The sequence below is a fragment of the Eptesicus fuscus genome, chromosome 9 (assembly GCF_027574615.1).
Source record: "Eptesicus fuscus isolate TK198812 chromosome 9, DD_ASM_mEF_20220401, whole genome shotgun sequence".
Classification (NCBI taxonomy): domain Eukaryota; kingdom Metazoa; phylum Chordata; class Mammalia; order Chiroptera; family Vespertilionidae; genus Eptesicus; species Eptesicus fuscus.
Genome location: NC_072481.1, coordinates 30,287,364 through 30,301,062, shown reverse-complemented (window position 1 = coordinate 30,301,062; position 13,699 = coordinate 30,287,364). Strand labels below are relative to the sequence as shown.

The 13,699-nt window shown below is 44.8% G+C and overlaps 1 protein-coding gene across 5 annotated transcripts in view; it reads right to left on the bottom strand.

The window, feature by feature from the left end:
• Window positions 1-6,464, bottom strand: part of SCMH1 (Scm polycomb group protein homolog 1) — a 140,814-nt gene extending 134,350 nt beyond the window's left edge. For 3 of the 5 annotated variants that reach the window (XM_028160264.2, XM_054720460.1, XM_054720455.1), the window contains exon 1: window positions 6,358-6,463. The gene's annotated coding sequence lies outside the window, so the exon portion shown is untranslated. Of the gene's footprint in view, window positions 1-6,357 lie in introns of all 5 variants that reach the window. The other 2 variants (XM_028160267.2, XM_054720459.1) reach the window with 2 other exon arrangements.
• Between the last annotated feature and the right edge of the window lie 7,235 nt (window positions 6,465-13,699).

Here is a 13,699-nt window from a genome sequence, read left to right as displayed (position 1 = left end):
TTGCCTAAATCACAGAACCAGTGAATGGCAGACAGGAACTTGAACTGGGACTCAGTCACTAAGCCATAATTCTTTCCATATATCATGCTGCTAATAAGGTCTCTTTCACCTTCTTACCTTTGAAATATTGGAGATGGAAATACTGATCTTTAGAATATCATCCAATCCTGAAAATACACTAACCACAGCCTAAGTTCTATCTTTATTAAACAGAAGACATAAACAAAATTATCAATATTAACCCTAGTTACTTTTTAGAGAAATGATAATATAGACAGCAGAGGATTAAAATCCTTTCAATTGTGTTGATATATCAAATGCTTAAAAATAGAGAGGCTCTATTTTGAATAGCTTCCCTGACTCCATCTTCTCCATAATTAAATGGAATGATAATAAATGGCCCACAGAACTGGTAGATTGAATTACTACTATTCTAAGATATCCACTTATCTAGTATCTTGGTATCCCTTACTGTACCTCAGAGCACAATGATTTATTGTTGCTGTTGTTATCCAATGGTCTTTTTATAGTATTCTTACTTTATCTGCCTAGAAACTTTCACGCTAACTGTTCCTTTCTCTTTGAAACTTAACAATTGCTATTTCCTTGACATTCAAAACACCACTTTCCTAAATAATAAACATGCTTCCCTAAATAATAATGCATGTTAAGCTTTATAAATGTGTTCTGCCATTTGCTTTATTCACACAACTTTTATTTGTGAGATTCACCCAAGTTACTATATAGGTCTAGTTTATGTATTTTCATTATTGTATGCATTTCCATTAGGTAAATATACCATAATATTTTCATTATTTTATTGATAGTCATTTGGACTAGTTTGAATTTTCTGCTATAATAGTGTTGTATGAATATTTTTAAAAGATTTTAAATTGATTTTTAGGGAGAGGGAGGGAGAGAGAGAGAGAGAGAGAGAGAGAGAGAGAGAGAGAGAGAGCGAGAAACATTGAAGTGAGAGTGAAACATTGCAACCTGGGCATATGCCCTGACCAGAAATCGAACTGTAACTTTTCTGTGCATGAGATGATACCCAACCAATTGAGCCACATCGGCCAAGGCTGTATGAATAATTTTGTCTCTTTACACATATATTAGAGACAAATTTAATCTGGTTTGGAGACTTTCCAGAAGTCCCTTGAGGCACCTGAAGATAAGATAGAACATAAAAAAATCAGGGTTGGAAGTCCAACATTCTAAATCCTCTAAGACAAATGGTTGTCTGTTCTCCACTCAAATATCTCCAAGAACAAGTATGCTGGCTCTCATGTTTTCTATAATACTTTAAAAGACATAATGACTAAAATAGCCTTTATTCATGTTTGAATGTCCCAGAGGAAATTCTATGTAATTATGAATAAAAGCAATTATAATAAATAAGAAACCACTTAGAGATGTGCCTATAATACATCAATGAGCAATAGACATAGTGATTAAAATGAATATACAATATGTACATACTTTAATTTTAAAAGCTAACATTTGTAACACATAATACAGAAGGGGGAAAAAATAATGCAGCAGCCTTTATATGCTTCAAAATTTAAGGAGCCCTGGCCAGTGTGGCTCAGTTGATTGAAGCATCGTCCCATACACCATAAGGTGGGGGTTCGATTCCCAAGAATTAACCCTTTGCACTCGCTTGCTTTTTTCTCGATTCCTTTATTCTAATGCTAATCGTGTCAAGTCACACTCGACATCCGAGTGCAAAAGGTGAAGGATCAGAGAAGCAAGTGACCAGCTCTGGGTTCTTTAATGAGAAACCCAGGCTTCTTCCCAAATCTAAGTCACTATGGTAGTATAAAAAAAGAACTTGAAATCAGAGCATCTTTAGTCACTTTCTGCCAGTGAGATCTTCTATGTTTCTTAACTCCACTAAGCCTATCTACCAAACAAGGTTAATGCAAAGATTCAACTACAAAACAAATCTTAGCACTTATTTTTTTAAAAAATATTTTTATTGATTTCAGAGAGGAAGGGAGAGAGGGAGAGGGATAGAAACATCAATGATGAGAGAGAATCACTGATTGGCTGCCTCCTGCAAGCCCCACACTGGGGATCAAGCCTGCAACCCAGGCATGTGCCCTGACCAGGAATTGAACCGTGACCTCCAGGTTCTTAGGTCAATGCTCAACCATTGAAACATGCTAGTTGGGCTTAGCACTTATGTGTTTAACCTAAACTTGGCCTACACAGAAACATTTCTGAATGTGAAATGTCTTCCTTGGTTTAATCAATGCTTATAAATTTTACAGTTAGGAAACAGGTAGTGAGAGAAGATGTACGTACTATCTATACCTCCCTAGTATATCTAGAATCAAGTCCAAACTCCATAGTTTCAGGTCTTTAATACGATGGCCCCAGCCCATCTCCTTAGCCACATTTTCACAACTGAGTTACACAAATACAATACTCAAACCTATAGTGACTACCATTTTTTAACAAAGATATCTTATACTTTCCCTACTTTGTATCTTCACCTAAATCATTAAATCTATTGAAATTTGTTCTCCAAGACCCAAATGAAATTCATCTTGAGTGTGATGTCAACTTTGTTTCCAAATGTTGAAAATGATGGCATCCTCCTTTCAATTCCTACATCATTTTGCTTTTATCTCCCATAAAGTACTTATTGCCTTATAATTTAGGTTGAGCACAAAAAAAACTTTCTTTTCCCCAGCAGAGGTAAAGTCCCCTAAAGGTAGTTGGAAAAGAACTAACATCTTAACATTTACTTTGCATCTACAAAGCACCAATTGCTTTTCTAGTAATTATGCACACACACATTATTTTTATAATCTTTGTGACACCCTATGAAGTAGGAATTTATTTTTTAAAGATGAGGACACTGCAAGTCTCAGAGGTTAAACAATTTGCTTACAATCCTAAGGCCAATAAGTGACATAGTCCAGATAGATCTGATTGTTTCCTATATTTACCCACTAATCATCAGGAAAAACCTCCATTGCCTTTGCCATTAAGTATTGGCAGAAAAGATTTGATATAGAGTATTTGCCCTCCTATTTTCCAAGATCAAGAACAGACTCTTCAGAGCAAACTGAGTGATTAACATGAGTCCCAAATAAAGATGAAGAAATCAGAAACCTGCTTCCAGAAAAGTTAAACAAAAAACAACTTTATTCTCCCACTCTTGTGTTTAAAAACCCCTCCTCCTTTGAGGTTTATGCCATCTGGCTATGTCACTCTCTACCCTTCTCATCTGTTATCTACTCACCCTCCCAATGAATCACCTATATTCACTGCACCTGGGTCACAGTAGTCTCTCTTCCCCACATTCTAGCATCTTAAATCACTTCACAATCCACACAGAAGACTCATTTAATAAAAGAACATCTGAGTTCCTTGTCATACTCAGCTTCACTGACCTTCACCTCTGCTGTACTCCAGCTACCCACACAGAGACCTACAACAGCTCCAAATCAGACGATTTAACTCCAATATTCCACTTTCTGACCAAAACCTCCTTTTTTTTTTTTCTAACTTACTTCCACCACATTTGCTCATTGACCTAACTCAAGAACTCACAAAATCTTCAAGTCCAAAACTGAACTCATCATCCAGTGTTTCCTGTCTCAGTTAATGTCACCACTATCCACCTAGTCACCCTGACAAAAAACCTGGCTATCATGCCGGACTCCTCACCCTGTCATCTGCATACCCAATCAATCATAAAGCCTCCATTCCTTTCTCCTCACCCCTGTGATCACATTTCAAAGATGTTATTCAACCATGTCTGATAAAAACCTTTCAGTGATTTTTTTAAAAAATCCCTCACTAAATTAATTTCAAGATACTCATACATACAAACTCTACCATGATATGTATTTCCAGCCTCACAATTTACCACTTATGTCTTCACTGTTATACTCTTAGCAGTCCCAAACTGCTTGTGATTATCCATGCAAGCTACTCCTTTTCTCATATTGATGACTTTCCTCAAGCTGTTTTCTCTGTTTGAAGCACACTTTTCATTCATCTTTGCCTGACTTACTCCTCCTTAACATTTAAGATTTGGGTCAGGTCTCAACTGTTCCCAAAGTCTTCCCCAAAGTCCTAGGCTAGCACTCTAACCTTAAGCACTATATGCATAGCTCTTACCTCTTATTCTGAGGTATACTAGTAGTATTTTAGCATTTAGAACTAAGATTGGAAGTGTATCTTATTCATATTTGTAGATCCAGCTAAACACAATACATGGCATAGTGCTGACACAACAGTAGATGCATAAATGTAAAGGTGAGAACACGTTCAACTTAAATTTTCAGTGGGATAGTCACACCAGTTCTTTCTCACAGTTTTTAGGATTTCCTACTACTAACTCCAAGTCCCATGAAGGGAAAGAACCAGAACCTTTCCTGGGTCTGTACAGAAAGATGTTATACAAATTTTTATCCAACCTACATACCAGAAACCAAAACTTGACACATATACTACAAACTTCAAAACCACTAAACAACTTAAAAAATGAACATGTATGAATAAGGATAAAGAACCAATTCTGATTCCTGGTATGTACTTGTCTATGTTATGGAAACATCAAAACTTTGCTTAGAACTAGAACAGGGTCCCAGATACAAGAGCTTGGCATTTTATCTACAAGGCCATCACAGCTCTTCTGAGCTTAAAAAATTACTAACCAACAAGGATGCTTAGGCAGGGGTTTAAGACCTTGGTAAAAGACCCTTTTTAAAAACTTAACCCCATACCAAGGCTAAGTAATGAAAAAGCAAGTAAAAAATTAATGCTGGTAAGTGAGCAACAAAAAATGTTTTTCATAGTCATTTTGGGCCGTCTGCTGGCAGTTAGAAATAGAGCATAAAGTTCAATATAATAAAGCATTTCCCTTTCCAACTAAATATTAAATTGCAGTTTGGCACCAACTAGGTTTCAATCCTTTTTCAGAATAAAAAAATTAAAATATTCTATTTGCATGGTGCATTGCAACACTTTGATATACATTAGCTCATTTAATAATTTATAGACATTTAAAAAATGAGGGCAAACCCAACATTTCCCATTTGTTCGAACAAACAGTACTAGATGTTTTTTTGTTTGTTTGTTTGTTTTTTTAAAGATCAAAACAGCACAGAAATGAGGAAGGGACTAGAGCATTTTTTATTTAAACAGGTCAATCCTTGGGGCCAAGGAGCTTCTTGGAGCAACTTAATACTTGCTCATTCACATTAAGAAGCTCTCCTTTAGAGGGGATATGGGCAAACTAGAGATCATTCAGAGAAGGGATTAGAGAACCACAACATATAATAACCAAGTGAAGGAACTGGAATTAGGGAAGGCAAGACATGACTCCAGGAATATGATTATTATCTTCAGGTATCTTGAAGAGTGTCCACAAGGAAAAGGGTTTCCTTGGGAAGAGATTAGTTTCCCATCACTGGAGGGAGTGTAAAAACAGGTGGGCCAAAACATCACGGGAGAATTTGGGATTTTCAAAGCTACTTTAGGACGGGATGGAAGAAAGGGACCCTGGGTCACTTTTAAATTCCCTTCCAGTCTGGAGGTGTTCTGGGTTTCGGAACATCTGGGTTCCAGGGAGATCTCCTGGAAACTTCCTCATTGCTCTCGGGGCGGGCCCACAGAACTGCCCAGGGGTCCAGCCCTCCTGGTACCTTGCTCACCTGGGTGCCCAGCGCCCCCACCCCCACCCCAGGTCTGCGGTACGAAACTTACACTCCCCGCCCGTTTCCAGCGCCACAGTGAGTGGTCGCGCAGCTCCCGACGCCGGAGCCAGCCTGGAGGACGCTGCTGACAGCTCCGGGTCCCCCGCACCGCCGACCTCGGTCCTCCACCTGGGCCCGGGCCCGGACCCACAGCATCTCTCAGCTCCGGCGTCCGTGCAGACCCACAGACCGGGCGCGCAGACTGACAACCCCTCCGAGTCCCCGCCCTCGGCTCAAAGCCGACCCCAGCCCCCTCGGGCCTGGGCAGGGCGACTCTCGCACCCACCGCCCCGCGATGCCGAACCTCCAAAGGTCCTTCTGTCCTTGGGTTCCCCGGGCCGGGACCTCCTGCCGCGTCAGGCCGCCGGCTGGACCCTGGGACCCGCCAGCCCGGCCGCGGACGCAGAACCGGCCACCGGCCTTCGGGCCGCGCTGACGAGGTGGGGAAGGGCCGCGACCGCGCTCGGACCACCGACAGGCCGACCGGCCCCGACAGACACAGACAGCCGGGTCCCGAGGGGCAGGAGCAGAGGGCCGGCAGGTCCCGCCGCCGCCTCCCCGCCCTGGCGGGCCGTGGTCCTCCAGGCCCCTCAAGCAGCGGGCTGTCCCGGCTGGCGGAGGCAGCCGCCTAGGCGCTTACCTGCGGGCGCGGGGCCGCACGGACCGCTCACTCCCTTCCCGCCGCCATGTTTCCCCTGCGCAGGAGCGACGGAGGACGCGAGAGGGGCGGGTGGGGGCGGCTCCCGAGGGCGGCTGGCGGGCGAGCGGCTGGGGGCTCGATCCGGGCAGCAGCGCTGAGGCGGGGGCGGGGCGGGGGGGGGCGGGGCTGCCTGGGGGCGGGGCGTTGGCTCCCAGGCCCCGCCCCTGCCCCGCCCGTCGCGCGGCGGCGTGCGCCGGAGCCGTTAGGAGGGCGCGCGGCGGGGGAGGTGGGGGCGGGGCGGTGTGGAGCGGGCGCCGCGGAGCGGCCGAGCCCCGCCAGCACTGGCGGCCTCTCGCCTTCCGCCCGGGGTGCCCGGTTCCGGCCTTTGACCCGCTCTCCAAGCGGCGTCTCAACTAGGGTAAACCCAGCCCTGAAGAGAGCTAGGGGACACGGGTTCAAATCCCGCCGCCGCGGGCCTCCCTCCCCGAGGCCACGCGCGGGCCCAGGAGGGAGACGACAGAAGCCGAGAGCGGCCGGGTCTCGGCCTCACAGGCGGGCTGACGGGGGACGCTGCCTCGGGCGAAGAGCTGCGCCCGCCGCCTCACTCGGGACCCGCTGTGGGATGGGTGACCTTGAGCGCGTAACCTCGCACCTCCACCCAGGGGCCTCCTCTCTGACAAGACAGCGCTTAGTCCAGGGGGATGGGGAGCCCCGGAACTGTGCGGGCATCTAGAAAGTAAATGCCCAGGAAGGACAAGCCCCGCGGTCTTTCAGCGGTCCACCCACTCAGCAAGCTCACACGGTCATTTTTTGTTTTTTTTGTTTTTTTGTTTTTTTTTGGTGCCCGTTAGCACTCTTCGCTGCACTCTTCTGGGTAACGGCCACCTCCATCCCGGGTTGGCCCCATTTCAGCAGCGAGGAAACAAGCGTGGGCGGTGAAGCTACTTGCCAGGGGTCACCCAGCCCGTGAAGGACTGATGGAGGCTCACCTCCAGCCTCGCGGACTTCCTAGCCTGTGCTCTGCCCGCAGGGGCGGGTCAGCTCTGTTAGAGTGGGTCAGAGGGGGCAATCCAGGGTTAAACAGATTCAGCTTAGCTCTTGAGTCTGCAAGGGGAAGCTAATTTCAGGCAGAGAAAGGGATGTTTGCAAAGGCACCAAGACAGGATACCGTCTGGTTGGCTGCTGTGACTGGTGTAGTGGGAGTACAGGAGACACGGGGAGCGGACGCTGCTGACGTTAAACAGGGAAAGGGAAGCCAGAACGTGGAGGTCCTTGTATGTCTAGAATGACCTTGAATGCCCTGTATGTCTCACTTAGAATTTATTCTGTAGGCCAATGGTTTTCATAGTGTGGTCCCAGAACCCCTGGCATCCCTGAATTCCTTCCAGGAGTCAGTGAGCTCAAAATTAATTGTTAAACAATGTTAAAATGTGCTTTTTCAGCCTCATTCTCTCACTAATGCAAGTGAGGTTTTCCACAGACTATAGGACATAAGATATTGCAACAGGTTAAATGCAGAAACAGATAGTAGAATCCAGCTGTCTTTTGTAAAGCCAGGTGTTAAGGAGATTTACACAAATGTATGACACCACTCTTCTCATTAATACTTTATTTTATGAAACATTAGAGACCTGGTACACGGATTCGTGCACTGGTGAGATCCCTCGGCCTGGCCTGCAGGGATTGGGCCAAAACCAGCTCTCAGACATCCCCCAAGGGGTTCTGGATTGCAAGAGGGCAGTTCTTGGGTGACGCAGCCCGGAATTGGGCTCCCTCCTCTCTGGTTCCAGGTGCATCACTGGAGAACCACTGCTGCCAAGTGACCGCAGCTGGTAGTTCCTGCATTGAGCGTCTGCCCCATCATAGCGACTGGCCAGTCGGCCGGTCACATAGGCTTTTATATATATAGATATTTTCAGTAAAGTGCATTTATGTTAACATCAATGGGTTTATTTATTGTAAATTTTAAACGAATAATAAAGTTTTAGAAATTTCTTAGTTTTAATTTTTTAAAAAATATATTTTTATTGATTTCAGAGAGGAAGGGAGAGAGGGAGACAAACATCAATAGTGAGAGAGAATCATTCATTGATTGGCTGCCTCCTGTAAGCCCCCTACTGGGAATCGAGCCTGCAACCCAGGCATGTGCCCTTGGCCAGAATCGAACCCAGGACTCTTCAGTCCACAGGCCAATGCTCTATCCACTTAGCCAAACCGGCTAGGGCAGTTTTAATTTCTAATATGGTAAATATTGATAGAAGTAACTAAGTGCACATAAAAAAGCTCTTCGGGGTCCTCAATAATTTTTAAGAATGGAAAGAGGTCCTGAGACCAATAGGTTTCTGAATACCTGGCAGGGGTGGGGAATCTTTTTTCTGCCAAGAGCCATTTGGATATTTACTAGTATAACATCATTCTCTGGCCATACAAAATTAACAACTTAAAAATTAGCCTGTTGTATTTGGTCAAACATTTAATTAACACACCCCTAACGCTTTGGCAGGGCCAGACCAAATGATTTCTCAGGCTGGATGTCTCCCACCCCTGTATGAAAATAAGTAGCTATTGAAGTTTTAAGTTGGCGAGTGACTTAAGCAGAAAGAACTTTCAAGATCCAAGTCAGGCCTTGAGGGTTGCTTTCACAAGGCGCAGGGATGCCAGGCAGAATTAAGGGATTCTTAAAATGTTAGCTATCCAATTTTATCCAGCTACCCCACAGAAAGCACAAATGACAGTCCCTACACTCTGTAATCTTTGGAGGGTGGAGATAGTAGACACTTTTTGTTATTCATAGTAGATTCAACTGTTGAGCCTGAAAATGTAGGCTTTTTCTCTGGAAGAGCAGGAAAGTGCAGGGTTGGTGAACAGCAGAGCTAGGACCCATTTGACTCTGGATTTTTTTATTCCTAATTTGGTATCGCCTCACCACCTGACAGGTGATGGGCTGGTAAAGCACTAAGATGAGTGTTTTATTCCTTTATTTCCATTCATTCCTGTGTAGTGAGGATTATACTTGTGTTTGTTGTGGATGCTGTCACTCTTTCTGACCCTAGCACACTGTTTCCTCTCCTCATTGCCCATTTTCTGAGAACCAGTCAAGTCCAGGCAAACGAGAGGAAAGGAAGAGGTTGCCAATAATAGGGTGAGTGGGTGTGGGAATCCTGGCAGAGGTCCTCAAAGCTACCCAGCACAGAGTATCCTTCACATACCTCTAGAGCTCTTCAGGCATTGAGAAGGAAAACAATTGTATCAACACCTCTCCTGCCTGGAAAACTGCCTTTGAAGAGCAGTTCCCCCAAAGTGCTGAGTATCTGTTCCTTTCACATTAACAAAAACATGTATCCATAGCAGATGAAAGTACTTTTTATTAAACTTGAAAACAACATGAGGTTAAATGAAGCACAAGAAAAAATGATGCAATCAAGAGATGGGGGTAAACATGAGATGTATGAAGCTGCTGCTGGTGTAACAGCATATTTTATGGCAATTTTTTATAAGTAGCAAGAATATACTCTAAAATAACAAGAAGTATAGTATAGTAAATACATAAACCAGTAACAGTCATTTATTATTATTATCTAGTATGTACTGTATATAATTGTACGCCTGGCAACAAGTAGGTTTGTTTACATCAGCATCATCACAAACACATGAGTAATGCCTATGTTTCAACAGCTATAAAATCACTAAGCAATAGGAATTTTTTTAGCTTCATTATAATCTTACTAGTGGCCTGGTGCATGAATTCTTGCACATTGAAAGGAAATTAATTAGAAAAAATATTTAAATATCACTATTCGCCCTTTCTCTATAATAGAAGTGTCAACCAAATTCATGATCGACAAATGACAGATCAAAACACATGTGTGCAATTGGCACCAGCGAGAGCTTTATATATATAGACTAGAGGCCTGGTGCACGAAATTCGTGCACTCAGTGGGGGCGGGGATTCTCTCAGCCTGGCCTGTGCCCTCTCACAGTCCAGGAGCCGTCAGTCGGACGTCCTTAGCACAGCCGTGGAGGCGGGAGAGGCTCCTGCCACCACCACTGCGCTCGCCAGCTGTGAGTCTGGCTTCTGGCTAAGCGGCGCTCCCCCTGCCTGTGGAAGCTCACTGACGACCAGGGGCAGCTCCTGCATTGAGCATCTGCCCCCTGGTAGTCAGTACATGTCATAGCGGCCAGCCATTCTGCCATCAGGCTGAAACCATCTCTCTGACATCCCTCAGGGGGTTCCAGATTGTGAGAGGGTGCAGGCCAGGCTGAGGGACCCCACTGGTGCACGATCCGGGCTAGGGAAGGATGCAGGAGGTTGGCCAGCCGGGGAGGGACCGCAGGAGGGCTCCAGGGCATGTCTGGCCCATCTCGCTCAGTCCCGATAGGCTGGACCCCAACAGCAAACTAATATACCGGTTGGAGCACCTGCCCCCTGGTGGTCAGTGCACATCATAGTGAGCTGTTGAGTGGCCTTAGCATATCATTAGCATATTACGCTTTGATTGGTTGAATGGACGACTGGACGACTGGACACTTAGCATATTAGGCTTTTATTATATAGGACTAGAGGCCTGGTGCACGAAATTCGTGCATGGAGGTGGGGGGATCCCCTCAGCCCAGCCTGCACCCTCTCCAATCTGACATCTCTCTCACAATCCAGACCACTGGCTCCTAACTGCTCATCTGCCTGCCTGCCTGATCACCCCTAACTGCCCCCTCCCACCAGCCTGGTCGCCCCTTACTACCCCCCTGCCAGCCTGGTTGCCCCCAACTTTCCCCCTGCCAGTCTGTCTGGTCACCCCTAACTGCCCCCACTCGCCAGCCTGGTCGCCCCTTACTGCCCCCCATGCTGGCCTGGTCGCCCCCAACTGCGCCTCCCCCCCCCCCCCCCCCGCTGGCCTGGTCGCCCCTCACTGCCCTCCCTGCGGGCCTGGCTGTCCCACACAGCCTGCTGTTCAGTTGTTTGGTTGCCCCTCACTAACCCTCCTGCCGGCCTAGTTGCCCCACTCAGCCTGTTTGGTCATCCATTCGGTTGCGATGGTCACTTTGGCTTTTATATATATAGATAAGCTTGCTTAATTAGACCTGCTTTCTGATTTAGCTAAACTTTTTTCAGCCCAGTGAAGCACCCCAACTTCTCTTTCAGGTAATTGTCAGCATCACAACATGAAGCAGATTATTATTGTAAATCATGCAGGGAGAACAAAAGGTAAAATATTTAACTGTAGCAGTGTTTGACTATATTCGGTGCAGTGAGAAAACCTGAAGTCATTTTCAAGGTTCACCATTTCTTCTTTTCAGTTGGGTCAAGTTTCTAAGCTTTCTAAATCTCCGTTTTCTGGCTAATGAAAAGAAAATAGGATTTCACTGAGTATCCTATCTACCTACTCCAGGACTTCTGTGAGGATCAAATGAGATAAGGCATGGGAAAACGCTTCACAGACATTTGGTTAAAGTGCAAAATGTTTGCACCTGGCTATAAAGCAAGTCATGCTCCTGGGCTGAAGAAACTGCAAGGAGGCTAGTGGCCACTAGAGAGATGCATTTGGGATTTTGATATATATGCTAGTAGCCGCTGGGCGTTGCTACGTGACGTCATTACCCGGTGCCCACAGCAATCATTTTGGGTTGGGCTGGGCTGTGGGCCACATTTTGTGCCATGGGGTCTCAGCAGCATTGGCTGTGATTTGGTGGGGTGTCACTCCAGGGTGGTGGTGGGGCCTGTGTCCCACTTGGGGAAAGTCGAGTGTTGCTTTGTGGGTGCCAGGTCCACAGTGCTGTTTCTCTGTGCTTGTCACAGCAGCTCCTGCATTGAGCTTCTGCCCTCTGGTGGTCAGTGTGCATCATAGCGACAGGTTGGACGGTCGGACACTTAGCATATTAGCTTTTTATATATATAGATGGGACCACTGGCATATATTTGGTCCCTAGTTGATCAAAATGTTATGTGGTACATGACTATGAAGGTTTATTGGGATTCAGTCAGGCTTTCTATGGCTGTTTTTGTGCTACAGTACGCTTTATATCTTTCAAAGCCTATATAATATTTGTCCTCTGGCAACACACAAAAAATTTGCTAACCCCTCATCTAGAGCTACATATAACATGAAAATATCTTAGAAATGCATTGAACAAAAATAATAAGCGATATGATGCCACATATAACACTTAAAGATAAGCAAAACAATACCAGTTTTGTTTAGGGACACATACACATGTATTAAAAGCATAAAGACATTTGTGGAAATGTGGCTCCCTCCATCTCATCAACAGAGAATCTGTCTCACATAAAATCCTCCTCACTTTTTGAATCTCTCAAATATCCCCATCTTTAACCAGTCAGAAAAATAAAATAAAATCAGCTTTAAAGACATTTATACTAGTAAGTAGGATCAGGTCCACCCAGATTAACTCCCTACTTAAGGGCAACCGTGCCATATAACAAACTATTCATAGAAGTAAAATTAATCATATTCACTGTCCCAGGGAGTATGCAGGATGTGTACACCAGTGGCCAGGAATCTTGGGGGTCATCTTAGAATTCTGCCTACTAAACCCAGTGAGAAATCATCTTTTCAACATTTCTCTATGAATTCCTATGGCAGTTTGTTCTGTAACTCTCTCTATGGTACAATATGCATTGTATTGTCATTAGATTGGATTCATTTTAAAACTTTCCTATGCTGAAAATTTCTTGAGACGGGAACCTTGTTCACACCTGTAGCTCCAATGTTTCAGGCATCACATGAAAAAGATATTCCTACATGTTTGTTGAAAAAATAACAAAATGTACAAATTTACTTCTGGGGCCCTGCATCTTTTTTAGATCCAGTTCAAAACTCTGACACTTCTTAGGAAGAATGACCTATCACCTCTGTATGAAATGTATCACATTGTAGTGTCTTAAGTTAGGCTAGTTTCCTTGAGGGTAGTTCTTTACTTTGATTTATTCCACTTAGCATCCCAGGGCACAGCACATCACAGATTTCATTAATTGCTAATGTTTGAATTTTTAAAGAGATGAAAGGGGTTTAAAAAGCAAAAAGCAGATGGAGAGTGGATTTGGGCTATGACCAGACCCTTGAAAAGGGTCATGGATCGGGGGAAGCCAATAAGTACAGAGGCAATGGAGAGAGAAGAAAATAGGCAAATTGGTCAGGATATAATTTTTTTAAAGAAGGATGCTAACAAAAACAAACAAACAAAAAAACCCTCAAGCCTTCTGTTGTATACATTACATTAAGGAATAAATCTGAAAGAATGCTCCACAAGGGACAGCAAGAAGAAGCGATTATTCTGGGGCTGACAATCAAGGGAACAGAATTTTACTTTGTCATGCTAGTGGGTA